The following is an 18120-nucleotide window of genomic DNA, read 5'->3' as shown; positions in this document are numbered from 1 at the left end:
TCTAGACAGATAGATAGATAGATAATAGATGGAGAGAGAGGGAGGGAGGGAGGGAGAGAGAGAAATGAAGAAATTGCCACATGCAATTGTGGCAGGCTGGCGAGGGTGAAATCTTTCAGAGAGTCTAGAGGCTGGAAATTCCAGAAGGAATTGATGTTGCAGTCTTGAGTCCAAAGGCAGTCTAAAGATAAAATTCCTTTCTTTTAGAAGGACTCCAGTCTTTATTCTTAAGGCCTTCCACTAATTGGATGAGTTTCACCCACTCTATGGAGGGTAATCTGCTTTAATCAAATTTTACTGATTTAAATGATAATCACATCTAAAAAATACTTTCACAGCAATATCTAGATTGTCGTTTAACTGAAAATTGGGCACCATAGTCTAGTCAGGCTGTAGTATAAAACTAATCATCACAGTGGTTTACCAAACTATGCAAGAAATACTCAATGTACAAGGCCAATCAATGTGGCATTGTTTGTCAGACATTCAAATGACACTATCAAAAATGGCCATCAGCCAACATATACGTTGCATAAATTGTAATACAACCAACCAAAGAAATGCCACAGAATTTAAAAAAAGAATGAGTTGGCTATACATGAATATGAAGAGATCTCCAAGACATACTGTTGAACAATGAGGAACAGAACAATGTGTATAATAAGCTATCTTTAGAGTAAAAGGAAGAGGTGAAAGTATATGTCCAGGTATGCTTATTTGTATCTATAAATCTAAGGAAGGATGCAATAAAAATACAAAAATGTTTTACTATGATGGTGAGGGGGTGGGTAGTTAGTCACTAAATAGATAGGAAAGAGGATCAGATAATGGATAGTGAGTGGATAGAAGACAGAGAATAAAGAATGGAAACAGGATAATGGATAGAGGATAATATAAAAACAGAAATTATACATACAGATCTTGTTATACTTTTGGATTTTGAAACATGTGAATGTTTATTTTTAAAGAAAAGTATAAATAAATAGATAAGAAAATAGGGAAGACATCTGCAGATATATTCCTAAGGCTTTTTTGTTTCTTCCAACATGCACTTAGTTTCCCTTTATGCATTTTGAAATAATAAATAATGCAAGTAATATGAAAGTCTGACTTCAGACATAAGATTTGAATGACGTAAAAATATCACTTAAAGGTGTTTTATTAGCCCTTGTGTTTTTATATAAATTAGTATTTATTTAAGAATAAACATTAAAGTCTCAGAGACTACCCCATTCCTTATCTGTGCTTATAGAGAGATTATTTTTCTTCTTTCTGATTTTGAAATATATTTTATCTTTCCACACATACATATATACATTTGACAATTATTATGAATGTAAACTTAGCTTGGAATGCTGTAACTTTTGGTGTATAAGTGTAACTTGCATGTGCCCACTTATGTAAAAGTGTACAAGAAATGATTTCTCAAGTATGTGTGTGTATATATGTGTGCACACATCATATTCATATGATGGTCAGGCTTAGGTATATAAGCTTGATTCATATATTCTGAGCATGCTTCTATCCTTGTGTAATAGAATAAGTAAAAGAATAAAATGTTGCTTTATGGGAACACTTTACCATTGTAGCATCTCTTAAAAATTGGATCCAAAGCAATCTTGAGAAAGAAAAACGGAGCTGGAGGAATCAGGCTCCCTGACTTCACACTATACTACAAAGCTACAGTAATCAAGACAGTATGGTACTAGCACAAAAACAGAAATATAGATCAATGGAACAGGATAGAAAGACCAGAGATAAACCCATGCACATATGGTCACCTCATCTTTGAAAAAAGGCAAGAATATATAATGGAGAAAAGACAGCCTATTCAATAAGTGGTGCTGGGAAAACTCCACAGCTACATGTTAAAGAATGAAATTAGAACACTCCCTAACACCATACACAAAAATAAACTCAAAATGGATTAAAGACCAGACTTCCCTGGTGGCGCAGTGGTTGACAGTCCACCTGCCAATGCAGGGGGCACGGGTTCGTGCCCCGGTCCAGGAAGATACCACATGCCGCGGAGTGGCCCGTGAGCCATGGCTGCTGAGCCTGCGCGTCCGGAGCCTGTGCTCCGCAACAGGAGAGGCCACAACAGTGAGAGGCCCACATACCACAAAAAAAAAAAAAAAAAAAAAAAAAAAAGTTTTTGCACAGCAAAGGAAACCATAAACAAGACAAAAGACAACCCTCAGAATGGGAGAAAATATTTGCAAACGAAGCAACTGACAAAAGATTAATCTCCAAAATATACAAGCAGCTCATGCAGCTCAATATAAAAAAACAAACAACCCAATCCAAAATTGGGCAGAAGACTTAAAGAGACATTTCTCCAAAGAAGATATACAGATTGCTAACAAACACATGAAAGGATGCTCAACATTACTAATCATTAGAGAAATGCAAATCAAAAGTACAATGAGGTATCTTCTCACACCAGTCAGAATGGCCATCATCAAAAAAATCTACAAACAATAAATGTTGTGGAGGAAAGGGAGCCCTCTTGCACTGTTGGTGGGAATGTAAATTGATACAGCCACTATGGAGAACAGTATCAAGGTTCCTTAAAAAACTAAAGATAGAACTACCATATGACCCAGTAATCCCACTACTGACCATATACCCTGAGAAAACCATAATTCAAAAAGAGTCATGTACCACAATGTTCATTGCAGCACTATTTACAGTAGCCAGGACATGGAAGCAATCTAAGTGTCCATCAACAGATGAATGGGTAAAGAAGATGTGGCATATATATACAATGGAATATTACTCAGCCAAAAAAAGAAACGAAACTGAGTTATTTGTAGTGAGGTGGATGGACCTAGAGTCTGTCATAGAGTGAAGTAAGTCAGAAGGAGAAAAACAAATACTGTATGCTAACACATATATATGGACTCTAAGAAAAAAAATGGTTCTGAACAACCTAGGGGCAGGACAGGAATAAAGATGCATACATGGAGAATGGACTTGAAGACACGGGGAGAGAGAAGGATAAGCTGGGACGAAGTGGCATGGACATATATACACTACCAAATGTAAAATAGATAGCTAGTGGGAAGCAGCTGCATAGCACAGGGAGATCAGCTCTGTGCCTTGTGACCACCTACAGGGGTGGGATAGGGAGGGTGGGAGGGAGACGCAAAAGAGAGGGGGTATGGGGATATATGTATACATATAGCTGATTCACTTTGTTATATAGCAGAAACTAACACAACAATGTAAAGCAATTATACTCCAATAAAGATGTTAAAAATTTTTTTGGAAAAATTCCATTATAACTTTTACATTAAAAAATTCCTTGCTTCCTAACTTTACAACATTTTTGTGGAAAAATAAATCTCATTGATGCATTTATGCTTCAATAATTTTTTGATATGTCATAAGTCCTTTGAAACGAAACATGTTTAGATATTTAACAAAGTATTGTGTGTTGATATATATCTCCACACACATTAAAATCAAACATCTCTCTTTTTCAAGTGAGATATATTTTTAATAATATATTAAAAAACGGTGCATACAATTTTAATCTAGCAATTACTTCAACGATTCAGAACTACATGAAGTAAATAATATGTAAGAGAAAACTGCACAATTGGGAGAAAACCTTATCAAATCCAGATTTGCTGGAATTTTAAGACTAACATCGAGATTCTTGGCTGCTCAGGACGTATCATTAGCATAATCTCAAAATACAACCAGGAGATAAATCCAGATATAAAATCTTATTATTTTATCAAATTAATTTATAGAATGAGATTATATGACCTATGGGTAGAACAGGACAATAGTATGAATCTCTTCAGACTGATTGATTGTATGTTTTATATTCATGGATGTAAATAAAGTGGAGACACTGCATTATAAAGAAGTGAGACATAAACAATAGAATAGTCTACTGTTTAGATCAGATTTTAACAAGCTTTGAGATATGTTGTTTAAAATACATTCTGTCTGAAGTGACAGTGCCTACGTAAAGGCAGAAGAAAATAAAACAAAACTGAGTGATATAAAAGTTGTGGCCAAAATATGGTTAAACAATTAGAACACATTTCAAATACTAGTAATGCTTTTTAAGAAGATGCTAGCAACTTTCAAAAGAACATTTAATAATTCAATTGAATTTGAAAATCTTTCAGACATTATCTTGAATTTGTAAATATTGAGTTTCATTTGTTGTTATATGGGCAGTACGAGGCAGAATTTACTATATCACATTTAAAATTACTGGTTATCTTAAAATTACAGACAAACATAATACTTGAAATGAAACAGAATAGCCATTTTAATTGATAATATAAATTCCCTAATGATGTTCCAAATATGATAACATTGTTATACCTTATCTATATTATCATTATTTTTGATACAATAAAATTTTAGTAATATTATCATGTTTACAATTACAGATGCAGTTCAACAGATTGATTTTTAAATTTATGCTGAACTAAATAATTAATGAAAAAGAAATGTTTTAAAACTCTGAAATGCTAGAGATGGATTATAAATATTTTAAGACAAACATGTTTTAGAATGAAACTTTCATTTCACTGAAGGTACTGTTTACTTGTACCACATTAAACACTTAATACATAATTGTGAGCAGTTTTATACATCAATTCATTTGCAGAGAGAACTGCATCTTCATGTTCATTTCATCATTACTCACAATAGCCAAGACATGAAAACAACCTAAGTGTTCATCAATGAATGAATGAAGAAGATACACACACACACACACACACACACACACACAAACACACACACACCATTTATTATTATTCAGCCATGAAGAAAGAAGGAAATCCTGCAATTTGCAACATGGATGGCTCTTGAGGGCATTATGTTAAGTGAAATAAGTCAGACAGAGAAAGACAAATACTGTATGATCTCACTAAGACTACAAATATGTAGTCTTAAAAAGCCAAGCTCAGAGAAAGAAAGGGTAAAGTAGTGGTTACCAGGGACTGGGGTTTGGGGGAAATGGGAAGACAATGGTCAAAGGGTACAGATATCTAGTTATAAGAGTAACAAGTTCTAGGGATCTAGTGTACCTCATGGTGAGTATAGCAAATAATACTGTATTACATACTTGAAGACTGCTAAGAGAACAGATCTTAAATGTTCTCATCACAAAGAAAGAAATGATAATTATACAACAGGATGGAGGTGTTAGCTAATGCTGTGAGGGTAATCATTTTGAAATACCATTAATCCTCAAACAACAGAGGGATTAGGGCACTGACCCCCATGCCATAAAAAATATGCTTATAATTTTACAATCGGCTCTCCCTGCCTGTGATTTTGCATCCATGGATTCAATCAGTCTTGGATTGTGTAGTACTGTAGTATGCACTTATCGAAGAAAAGCTACATATAATTGGACCTGCGCAGTTCAAACTAGTGTTGTTCAAGCGTTCACTGTATATAAATGTAGCAAATCAACATATGGTTCACAATGAGTTTTGCCAATTATAGTTCAATAAAGCTGGGGGGGAAAAAAAAAACTTTCCACACACTAATTTTCTGGATTAAGCCTCTAAAGGAGTTTATCCCTATTACTTCAACTGAGTCACAACTTATCCCATAACTAAGCCATGTGAAATAGCCATTTATCATGCTTAAAAGTTCTGTGAGTCATGAATTTAGATAAGGCACAGCAGTGATAGTTTGTCTTTCATCCATGATATCTGGAGCTTCAACTACATGACATGAAAGTTAGGTGCTGGGATCAGATGAATTCTTGTGCCCTCACAGGTCTGCTGGTTGATGATGGCCATAAGCTGAGAATCTTAGGTACTCTACACATGGACTTTGCCATACAGTGTCTCCATGTTGTCTAGTCTGGGCTACTTCCTAGCATGATGACTGGGTTTCAAAGGTAGATGTCCCAAGAGAGAAAAGGATGACCAAGTGGAAATTGCATTACCTTTGTTAAGCTAGCCTGAAATCACGCAGTTTAACTGTATTATCTTCATTGAACAGTCACAAGTCCTTCTCAGTTTCCAGGAGAGTGGAGATAGGCCCCATCTCTTAAAGGGGACTATCAATTTTCTCTCAGATGAGCCAGAAATATTGCTGTGACCTTTTTCAGAAAATATAATCTGCCACATTCTGCCCTCTAGGCACAACAATGATTTTTTTCCTACATGCACAATACTTTCACCTCTCCTCTCCAAAGTCACATCACATTAGGATATTTCAAGCATAGACTGGAGGTCGAGAATCTCAGCATATAGATTGGGACCACATATGAATAAGACTCATTAAGTATAGTTTCTCTCCATGTGAAGACTTATGAACTAAAGGACAAGTTATCTGACCTCATATATCCAATATTTAATGGTGGATCAGATATAGAATATCCACTACAGTTCCTCTATAAATTGAAAAAAGTGTGAAATACATAGGAGTTACTAGTTCATAACAGTTCTGAAATATAGCTAGATATATGTTGGCAGTTTCTTTTTTCTTTTTTTTCTTTTTTTTTTTTTTTGCGGTACACAGGCCTCTCACTGTTGTGGCCTCTCCCATTGCGGAGCACAGCCTCCAGACGCGCAAGCCCAGCGGCCATGGCCCACAGGCCCAGCCGCTCCACGGCACGCGGGATCCTCCCAGACCGGGGCACGAACCTGCGTCCCCTGCATCGGCAGGCGGACTCTCAACCACTGCACCACCAGGGAAGCCCTGTTGGCAGTTTCTTGACCAATAAGTCCTCCTGTCTGCAAATGACTCACAGTAGCTCTTGGCTGCATCCTTTGGACTCCTGTCTATCGCCTGAGTCACTTTCTTTTCCATAAGAAAGTCAGTTGTGCAACTAAGTTGTTTTCCCAGCTTGTTATTGTCTTTTGAAGTTTCCGGGCTCAAATGCCTATTTCAGTGCACTTGAAGATTTTTCTTAATTTGGAAACATTTAAGAGACCAAGAAGGAGAAACATTTTGTTTTCAAACCTATCATTTCTTGGCTCCCTTATATCTAGCAGATCTTTAACTTATCGAATCCCTCTCATACTATCCAGTAAGTAGCAAGAAGCAGCCAGACAGCAGTTTCAACCTTCTGACTATTCTTTTTGGTTAGATCATTAGGTTCACTTGACTTATTTTCTACTTTCCATGTTACCACAGGCAACAGTATTGTTAAACTTTTAACCACCACATGCAAGGAACACTTTTATATAATTTCCAAGAATATTTTCTTCACTTTTATTTAAGTCCTCACTGACAGTTTCCTCCTCCAAGGTTATCATGATTCATTTAATGATCTCTTCAGGACCATGTTCTCAAAGCCCTGGACATTTTTAGTTTTTGGTTATGGCACTGCCCACTCTCACCACCAATATCTATTTCAGTTTCTCTGACTGTGTAACACATTACCGTATCACCGGAAACTTAGTAGTATTAAATAACTTTTTTCTGTTTCAGTGACTCTATGAATCAGGAATTAACACAAGAAACAGCAGGAATGGCTTTTTGGCTCATGATATATGAGCTTCAGAAAGAATTGAAAACTGGGGGCTAAATTCAACTGTCATCTTATTTGCTTATATATGGTAGTAGATGCTGAGTGTAAGCTAGTCATCTCAGTTCCTCTCTAGTGGGACTCTGTATAGACTAGGTTGGCTTCCTTATAGAATGGTGACTGGGTTCCAAGAATAAGATTCCAGAAATAAAGTGCCTACCAGGTAGAAGCCATACTCCTTTTCCTGACCTAGCCTCAAAGTCACATAATGCCATTTTCATTGCATTCTACTAATCAAGGAAGTCCCAAAGTCTTGTTCTTTTTCAAATGAAAGGGAAATAAATTCCACTACTTGTTGGGGAGTGGAGATGTTTGGGACCAGAAATATATCTGTGGTTGTTCTTTGGAAGAGACAATCTGCCACGGGATGAGATAACATAGTCTGTTAAAAACAATCTGTTATCATTTACAAATAGTTTGTGGACATAAACATTTTACTGGTATATTGCAATAAATTGAATAAAAATAGAGAGATAACTGGAAATTTTATCTAAAACCATGATATGAGTTTTAGCTCCGCCAAAACAGCTTAAATTCTCAATGGATAATGTTAAATAATCTTTGTATTATGTTTTAACTCATAACTGCATAGAGTACAATAGTGCCTTTTTATACATGTGTAGTTAATAAGATGCTATTTCAAATAAAAAGGATTCTTCTGCTAAAATATTTGACAACCACTGTTATATCAGAGAAAAAGGGTTTCAAATAATTGTATGTACAAAAATAAAACTTTCAGTTTGACTCAATATATTTTGTGTTAACCACTGTCAAGAAAATGACTTAGCAGCAATGTTAAAGGGCTAGGAAATTTAACATTCTAAGCATATGTCAAAATAAGAAAGAGAATATGTTGTTATGCTTGGAAGGTATATTTTGAAATAAAACTTTGTTATCATAATAAAATACATAAATTATTATGGCTTTAGGGATAATTATAAGGGACCAACATACAAAGAAAGACCTCAGGAAATTATCTTATGAATTTAAGGGTTCATCCTGAAGACAAATGGAATGGATGAGAAGGAGTCACAAGCATTGGTGACAGGAGACTCTCTAGAATCATAGCTTCAGAAGTCCCCAGTATTATATTATCATATCAGACATTAGAAAAATAATGCCAACAATGTAGGAGCACTGTTTTCCAGAAGAACAACAGGTACAATTTCTATTCTTTGCCTCCCAACATATGGGGAAACAGTGAAAAGTTTATTGGTCATTAGAGTAAAAGTAATTCTTTGACAGATAATTTTTAAAAGAACTAGGCATAAGGGGAGAATTTTAATGAATCAGACTTTAAAAATTCAGAATTTGTACTAACTCGATATTGTTAACTTGGCCTTTGCATTTAACCATTTGTAAAAAATATTTTATTGAGTAACTAAGGAACATAAATGTAATTATTAAAATTAAGCTTCTCTATTAACTAATTCATGACTACATGAAACAATTTCTTGTTCTGTATTCTAGGCATTCATCTGGTACTTGGGATATAACTGTGAATAATACAGCAATGATCTATGCCTTGGAATGACTGGATTGGAATGAACACTCAAGTGAAACACGGAAAGAATTTTAACACCCATTACTTTGCCCATAAGTAATCACTAGAGCAAATACAACAAACATATATCCATGCTTACTATTGCATAATTTGAAACATTTGACTCTTAAATAAAGTCTCCTAACACATGTTAAACTCCCACAAAAACACATTCTCAATGTGATGTGAACTAATTTTTTTTACTACATCTTCTCAAGAAATTGCTTTCATATCCAACAGAAGAGCAAAGTAAAAAGATGTTTTTCTACAGTAGGGTTTATTAGCCTAGGCTTTATTCACATTTTGGACTTGATAATTCTCTGTGTGGATAGCTGCCCTGTATTGTAGGATATTTAGTGGTATCTATAGCCTCTACCCATGAATAACATCACCTCCAAATTGTGACAACCAAAAATGATTCCAGACATTGCCAAATTTCCCTGGATGGTAAAGTCACTCTCAGTTGAGAACTACTGTCTATAGTAAATAAAGGTACTTTAAAGAAAAATATGTGTTCCTTTCTGTGTTTACTAAAGTCAGACTTAGAAATTCAAGAAGAGATATATTCTTCCATCAAATGCCCCATTCATTAAAGTTAACTAAGGCAGTTATATGTTTTATGAATATATAATTCACTGAGTTCATATTGCATTGTGCAGCATTAGACTGTGAGCATAATATAAGCAATATTAATCTAGATTAATATTCAGATTCATTGGAATAATTTTCTGTAGTTATAAGACAGATTGACAGAATTGAAACAAATATTTTATAATTAAATATATTATCATCAAAACCCTATAGATAACAACAACAAAAAAATGAGATGATAAAATTGGTTGGCTCAAATTTTACTTCTCTGTTTAAAAATTCCATAGTGCTTAAGTAAGAGATGGGTAACCTAAGAAGAGGGAAAATGAAAGAGGAAGATCTTGAGTGCCTACTGTAAGTCAAATCCTACACTGTAATTCAGGTACATTTTATCCTCAGAACAAATCATCTTTCAGTTAGATTATTTTTGGTGAATTTCATTTTATTTTTTATACAGCAGGTTCTTATTAGTTATCTATTTTATACATATCCCAATCTCCCAATTCATCCCACACCATCACCCCCCCACACACACACACACTTTCCCCCCTTGGTGTCCATACGTTTGTTCTCTACATCTGTGTCTCTATTTCTGCCTTGCAAAGGGGTTCACCTGTACCATTTTTCTAGATTCCACATATATGCATTAATATACGATACTTGTTTTTCTCTTTCTGACTTACTTCACTCTGTATGACAGTCTCTAGGTCAATCCATGTCTCCACAAATAACCCAATTTCATTCTTTTTTATGACTAATATTCCACTGTATACATGTACCACATCTTCTTTATCCATTCATTTGTCAATGGGCATTTAGGTTGCTTACACGACCTGGCTATTGTAAATAGTGCTGCAGTGAATACTGGGGTGCATGTGTCTTTTTGAATTATGGTTTTCTCTGGGTATATGCCCAGTAGTGGGATTGCTGGGTCATATGGTAATCCTATTTTTAGTTTTTTAAGGAACCTCCATACTGTTCTCCATAGTGGCTGTAACAATTTACATTCCCACCAACGGTGCAGGAGGGTTCCCTTTTCTCCACATCCTCTCCAGCATTTGCTGTTTGTAGATTTTCTGATGATTTCAGTTAGATTTTTATATATACATTATAAAATAAAGAAAATGAGAGTTGTGGATTTTCAGTAACTTTTTCATGAGCACATATAAGAAACTGGCAATTTATTATTTAAATCCAAATCTCTGTTGCCCTTCCACCATACTACAGTGCTTCCTTTCTTTCTAACTAAAGAAAGTGGGAAAATAACCAAATGCAACTATTCTGACACCCAAGAGGGTCAGATACAGAAGATGTGGCATAGTCTACAGTTTGTCCCCATTGTTCATTTTCCCCTTCTTTATTACTAGAATTTTGACTTTTAACCAGGCATATGGCTTCCCCACAAAAGACTATACTTCTCATATTTTATTGGAGCCAGGTGTTATCACATAACTCAGTTCAGAGCCAAAGACATTTGTGAAAGTGATATGGGCAAATTTAAAGTACACTCTGAAAGACAAAGTTGTTTATTTTATTATTCCTTTGTTGGCTTGAAATGACTGGAAGAATCTTGGAAGCCATGACTTAAGGACAGTATTATTTCCCATTAGCCATGCGCTGCCTATGTTTGTAGACTGCTAATGTGAGAGTGAAATATATAATTTACTGTACATTGAGTTTTTTTGTTACAGCAACTTAGCCAGTTTTAACTTGAATAAATAGAGGGGGGCATTTATAAAGAAGAAATGTAATGCAGAGGTTTTATGAACAAACATTAAATACAAAGTTTAATTCATTAATCCCAACATTAGCAGATCTGCATATTATATCTATTTTTCTCATGGCACACCCTTATTATTTTGAATTTCATTCCTATTTCAAAAATAAATGGCAATACCTTACTTTATATAATTCAAAAATAGTATGAAAGACTTTCACTAGTCTCTATGATGGAGTACTTGGTACCAGACTTATCTTTTCTCTTAACACACCTACAAAACTTGGAAAAATAGATGAGAAAATACTTTTCAAGAACTGAACAACATAGTGCAGGACTGTGGTCATTGAGGTAAGTCATCAAATAATTCTACAATTGCCTTTTCTTTCTTCTTGGGATGAATCTTCCTATAAAGCAGGGAGGCAGAAACTAAGCAAAGAGTGGGTCTTCAGAGAGGAGAGAGGAGAGAGAAACACAGAGAGACACACACACAGAGGGAGAGAGACAGAGAGATGGATCAGAATTGCAAGCTACTTAAAAGGCTAATATGTGTGGACCAAGTTACCTAAGAAGTGAGACCTGGGCATAAGGCTTCCCCAAAAGTCTGTTTGGTTGTCCACTGTATATCTTGGCACATGCAAAGGCCAAGATGTCAGAGAGGGCTTCATAGAATCTGTGAGGGTAAGAGATGAACAGTGACAAAGTCTTGCAGTGATGGAATATGTTAAATTCAATCCCAGACAGAGTTGAGAGCCTCACTGAGTACCTTATGCATTCAACTGAAACTACATATAGACAACGGATTAGAGTTAAGAACAATGCTCTAGAATAAAGTGTATCCTCTAGGTCTAAATTAAAAACTGAAATAGACTTGTCAAGCAAAGAATAAAAGTAAGTCTAAAGGACCAGAGGTAGCTAATTTAACTGACTGTCAGAAAAGATAATCAATACTGTTTAAAGGAAAAAAATATAATCCACACTTCCTATGCTTATGCCTAGTATATATCAATATAAGATATGAAAAGAAAAAAAGGGAAATGGAAAAGAATGACCCACAGTCAAGAAAAAAGGAGGCAACAGAAACTGATCCCAAGAGGAACCAGGTACTCTAACAAATAGGATTCTATAGTAGTCTTTGTAAATATTTCTCAAAGATATTAAAGACAATATGATCATCAAGTATGAACAAAGAATATCTGCAAAGACCAAATGGAACTTTCAAAAGAAAACTAACATCTCAGAAATGAAAAATGTACTGGGTGGGCTTAATGAGTTTATAGATAGTATAAAAATTGTATGTTAATTGAAGATATAAATTATTCAAGCAAAAATTCAAATAAACAAAAAGTACTTTAAAAGAAGTAAAAGAACATTAATATCATGTTAGACCAATTTAATATGGTCTAACATGCACATACTTGGAGTTTAAGACTGAAAAGAGAGAGATTATAAAGTACTTGAAAAAATGATTAATTTATTATCAAGTTTTAAGAAAAAGCATAAACTCAAAGATTTTAAGAAGATCAGAGAATCAGAAGCAAAATAATACAAAGAAAACCACACTATGCATTCCATAGTTGAAATGCTGAAAATAAAAAATAAAGAGCACCATGAAAATATACATACAGGACAAAAAAAATATGTCTAGTCTGATTTCTCATCAGAAACAATGGAGGATAGAATACAATGGAACAACATCACTGAAGTGCTAAAAAATAAAATAATAATAATTAATGATGATGTTATCCTATAATACTTAAAAATGTAAAACAATAATTGAAAGGAAGTAAAATAAAAATATTTGCAAATTAAAAATGAGACAATTTGTAGATAGCAGACTTACAAGTCAAAAATTGTTTAAGTAGGTTAAACTAATCTGTGGTATAAAAAAGTTATCTTTGAGGAAGACAGTGCAGTCAATAACTGGGAAGACCTACAGAGGGCTTCTGAGGTGCTATTAATATTCTACTTCTTAATCTGGGTGATGTTCACTTTCTGATGATTCACTGAGACATTTATAATGTTTGCAATTTTTTGTATGTATATTATATGCCAATCTAAAAGTTATTTCTATAAATTGTTTAAGGAAGTTATTTAAGCTGAAAGACAATGATGTCAGATGAATATTAGATCTATAGTCTCAAGAGGAGAACACCAGATATAGTAAATATTGGGTAAATATAAAATCTAACGCATTTTTTATTTTTATCTCTTAACATCTTAAAATATATGATAGGTAAAAAGAAAAATTTAACCATATATTGTGGGTTTTTAATCTAGGTAGATTCAGTATGTGTATAATAACAGCACAAAGTTCAGGGGGATGAAACCATATTATTGCAAGGTTCTTAGATTCTAAGTGATATAATAAAACATTGAATGGAAGTAGAATATGATGGTTAAGGATGTGTATTGTAATTCTTAAAGTGACTAAAAAAGGAATGCAAAAGCAGTATAGCAGAAAAGGCAATATAAGAATTAAAATGGGAGTAGAAAAAAATTAATCCCCCAAAGGCTGGAAATAAGGAACAGGAGGTAAAACCAACCAAACAAAAAGAAAGCATTTAGCAAAATGATTGATATACTCAATGTCAGTAATTGCATTAAATGTAAATGAAACAAATCAGTTAAAATACAGTAATTCTCTGACTCAATAAAATAAAAAACCAAACCCTAATAACTGTCTCCTAGTAGCATACTTTAAAGAAACACATACAAGTATAAAGTAAGGGAATGGAAACAGAAATACCAGGTGATCATTAAGAATAAGAGTGCACTGTATAGCACAGGGAACTCTACTCAATATTCTGTAACAACCTATATGGGAAAGGAATCTGAAAAAGAATGAATATACGTATATGTATAACTGAATCACTTTGCTGTATACCTGAAACTAACACAACATTGTAAATGAACTATACACCAATATAAAATAAAAATTAAACTAAAAAAACATAAAAAAAGAGTTCCTGAATGACTATATTAAGAACAGGCAAAATATCTTTGACGACAAGGAGTATATCAGAGTTAAAGATTAGTATTTTATAATGACAGAAAGGTAATTCATCAGAGAGACATAGCAGTTGTAAATACATATGTACCTAATAACAGAGTTAAAAATATATTAAGCAAAAATTAACAGAAATAATGGGTGAAGTAGAAAATTCAATAATCTTGTTTGGAACCTTCTAATATTATTCTCTCATCAGATGATAGACAAACCAGAAAATAACTTGTAAGAATGTGGAAAATCTGAACAACACTATCAAATATCAAGGTTATGTTACTATAGAATTCCATAATCTTACTTTTCTTTCAAATGAACATAGACTCTTCATCAGGTTAGTACATTAGTTTACCCATACAATAAGTCTCAACAAGTATCAAATAATTGAAATCATACAGAATATTACTCTAATGTTTGACAAATTTTGGCACCAAAATAAATACTGACAGTAAGAGATATAATAGCCAAAAAAATAAAATAAAGATCCATAAATTCTATACCAAATGTATGAAGGAGATGGAGGGGAAGCTCCTTATTACACTATTATGCCAATTTGTATTACATTGAAGATAGAAAATTATCAGTGGATACTAAAACTAGTGTTAAGAGACTTTCACGAAGAACAGGATATTAAGACCATGGAGTCTCAAACTATATCCCCCCATGTTACCTACTAATTATAAGGAGAAAAAAAAATAAGTTTATGTGAAAAGTCCTAGCATATACTACTTTATGCAAAATGATCATTTAATGCTACCAATATTGGGATAATCTCACCAATGCGTACTTACTTACATGATGCACTAAGAAATTTTGTAACATTCCTGCCAAAAATGTAACACCTCAAATCTAACCATGAAGAAACATCAGACAAAGCCAAACTGAAGGACAATTCCACAAAAAAAACTGGTTATAGTCTTTGTAAGACTCATGGAACATAGTCTTTAAAATACATGAAAGAAAAACGTTCCAAATTAAAGGAGAAAAAAGACAAATAATCACTAAACATAATATTTTGTCCTAGAGTGAATTTGGGGCAAGAATTTTAAAAATGTAAAAATGTTTTTGTCACAGTTGATAATTGATAGCTCATCTGAATTAGTATTAATAGATACCAGAAATCTATAAATGTTACATTTTAATATTTTAACATGGTTATATATGAAAATCTGCTTGTGAAATGTGCATGAGGTTTTTAGTGGCTAAGAAAAATAATATTTTTAATGCTCAAGTAGTTCATAATTGATTTCTGTATGTTAAAATTATAACAAAATAAAGTGTTACAAAATAAGGATCATGAAATATGTTACTGAATTACTTTCAGCCCTTAAGTTAAAGATTTATACTTATATATCCAGAACATACTTGATCTTAGTGAAGTCTACAAACAAATGAAAATACATTAACATTCATTTCTACTGACTTAAAGTGTTAACAATTTATTTTTTTTGGTATTTTTTGAATCAGGTCAAGTTATATGTGTCAATCTTTCTCTTATTTGAATCTCTATGTTAACAATCCACAAACAGTATGTTTTTAAAGCCAGAAGAATCTAAGAATCTAATCTATCATATTTAAAGTTTTTCATTTAATTGCTTAGAGCACTTAAAATTAATTAATTTCATTTTTAATTCAGTGGTATAGGTCTTCTATTTTTAGATTCTTCTATATTTTTCCCCTATGTTTTACTAGCTGTCTGGCTTTGGATTGCTCCTTGTCCTCTCACTGTGTCAGTTTCATTGGTACAGTAATAGTTTCAGTATTATATGTATATTGTGATTAGCCAGAACATAATCAAGCACATAATAAGTCATTGCCAATTGTTATTAAACTGAGGCAGTATATTTGGTTTCCCAGAGACTAAAGCCGTACTGCCTAAGTTCAAGGCCAGCTTTGTTACTTCTTACTGAGTAACTTAACTTTTCTTTCCAGTAGTTTCCCTACCTGTAAAATGCAAATAGTAATAATATCAACTTCCTGGGGTTACTATGTAAATAAAATCAATTAATGTTTATAAAATACTTAGAGCATTACATGGAAAATAGTATGCAGTTCTTGCATTAAATAATGATAATAATTATTATCCTTATTATTATCCTTATTATTATTATTAATCTATCACAGTCTAATATATGTTACTTTTGTATTTCTTTCCTTACCTTTGGCTAGCTCAGCTAGCTGTATTAAGTACCTCATCAGAACCCATATTACTTTAGAGTAATCTATCTAAGTGTAGTCCTTTTAAATTCACATAAAACACAAGTAAAGTCCCTTGATGCTATAGAAATCTGTATTGCTATGGTTTCACAACCCAAGAAAAAGAACGACTTCATTTGATCTCTTTACTAGAGACAGTTTCTTACTTTAAACAACTCTTTACAACTGCTAATACATTAATTTGCTGAAAAGCTCCCGTACTGAATTTATATTGGGTGTAAATTTCACCCAATGTATTTACTTTCATTTCAATAACTGTCTCAATAATAAAGCAGCATTATTTTAATGTCTACGAAGGATATACAAACGAAGTGTGAAAGAAAATTGACAAATTTAATATGTACTATTGTAGACAGCTTTCAGAGATGGCCCTCAGTGATCCCCATTTCTTGACATTCACCAACTTGGGTAATCCCCTCTCCCTGAGAGTTACTTCTAACCAATAGACTACCAGTGTGGTTATAAGCCATAACTTCTATGATTAGGTTAAGAAAGACCACGAGTTTTATCTCCTGATGACAGACTCACTTTATTCCCTTCTTGGCTTGCATACTTTAATGATAAGTTGCCATGTTGGAGAGGCCCACCTGGCAGAGAACTGAGGACAGAATCAGTCCAACAAACGTCTAGAAACTGATTTCTGCTAAAAATCCTGTCCAGTTAAGCACTGAAATGACTTTGGCCCAGCGGACACTTTGCAGACTATGAGATACCCTGAAGTAGAGAACCCAGTTGTCCAGAAATACAAAATTACACATGCATGTTAAGACACTAAATTTGGGGGCAATTCATTATGCAGAAGTAGAAAATGACTAGTGTTTTAACCATAAAGCAACTAAAGAGCCATGTTAGGCTGCATTTGACTATTTTAGGATAAAATATCTTTCAAAGATTAATTAATATGTATGTTTGTTTTTGCTAGGAGAAATGATTTCTCAAAAAGAGATCCCCTTAATACAACACAGCAACTCCTAGGTAATTTTAAATCAGTTTGACTTCTATGTCATTAGATAATCTCCTCTCAGAGAGTCCAAAGTAAAAGAACAAAAATTTAGTTTTATACTGACATTTTTACACTCCATATAAGCAAAATCTTAGCTGAAGGACTCAATTAATTTTTAATTGTAATCTGAATTTTTCAAGACTATAAATAGAGTTTTCTAAATGTATAAGCTAACACCTAAAATAAGTAACTTGGTCTTTCTAAAGAATTAAAAGCCCTTTGAAGCTGGATCAGTTTTGAACCTGAAACTGCCTTTGGAAGTTGCTGGACCACTGAGTACTAGTGTATTTGTACTTTTTGGGCAATCAAAATTATAGTGTATTACTAGATAAATCCTGGTTATATAACTATATAACATTGCTTTTAATGTCATTTCACATTAACCAGATCTATACTGAGTATTAACAAAATTATTCCAAAAAGTGAAGTATGAAAATGTAGAGCCCACATTGGGTATATATTATTCCTAATTTCCTAAATTGTTCTTACACATTTTTCACTCTTGTTTCCCTTA

The sequence above is a fragment of the Orcinus orca genome, chromosome 4, assembly GCF_937001465.1.
Source record: "Orcinus orca chromosome 4, mOrcOrc1.1, whole genome shotgun sequence".
In the NCBI taxonomy this organism is placed as follows: domain Eukaryota; kingdom Metazoa; phylum Chordata; class Mammalia; order Artiodactyla; family Delphinidae; genus Orcinus; species Orcinus orca.
Note: the sequence above shows the minus strand (reverse complement) of the source record.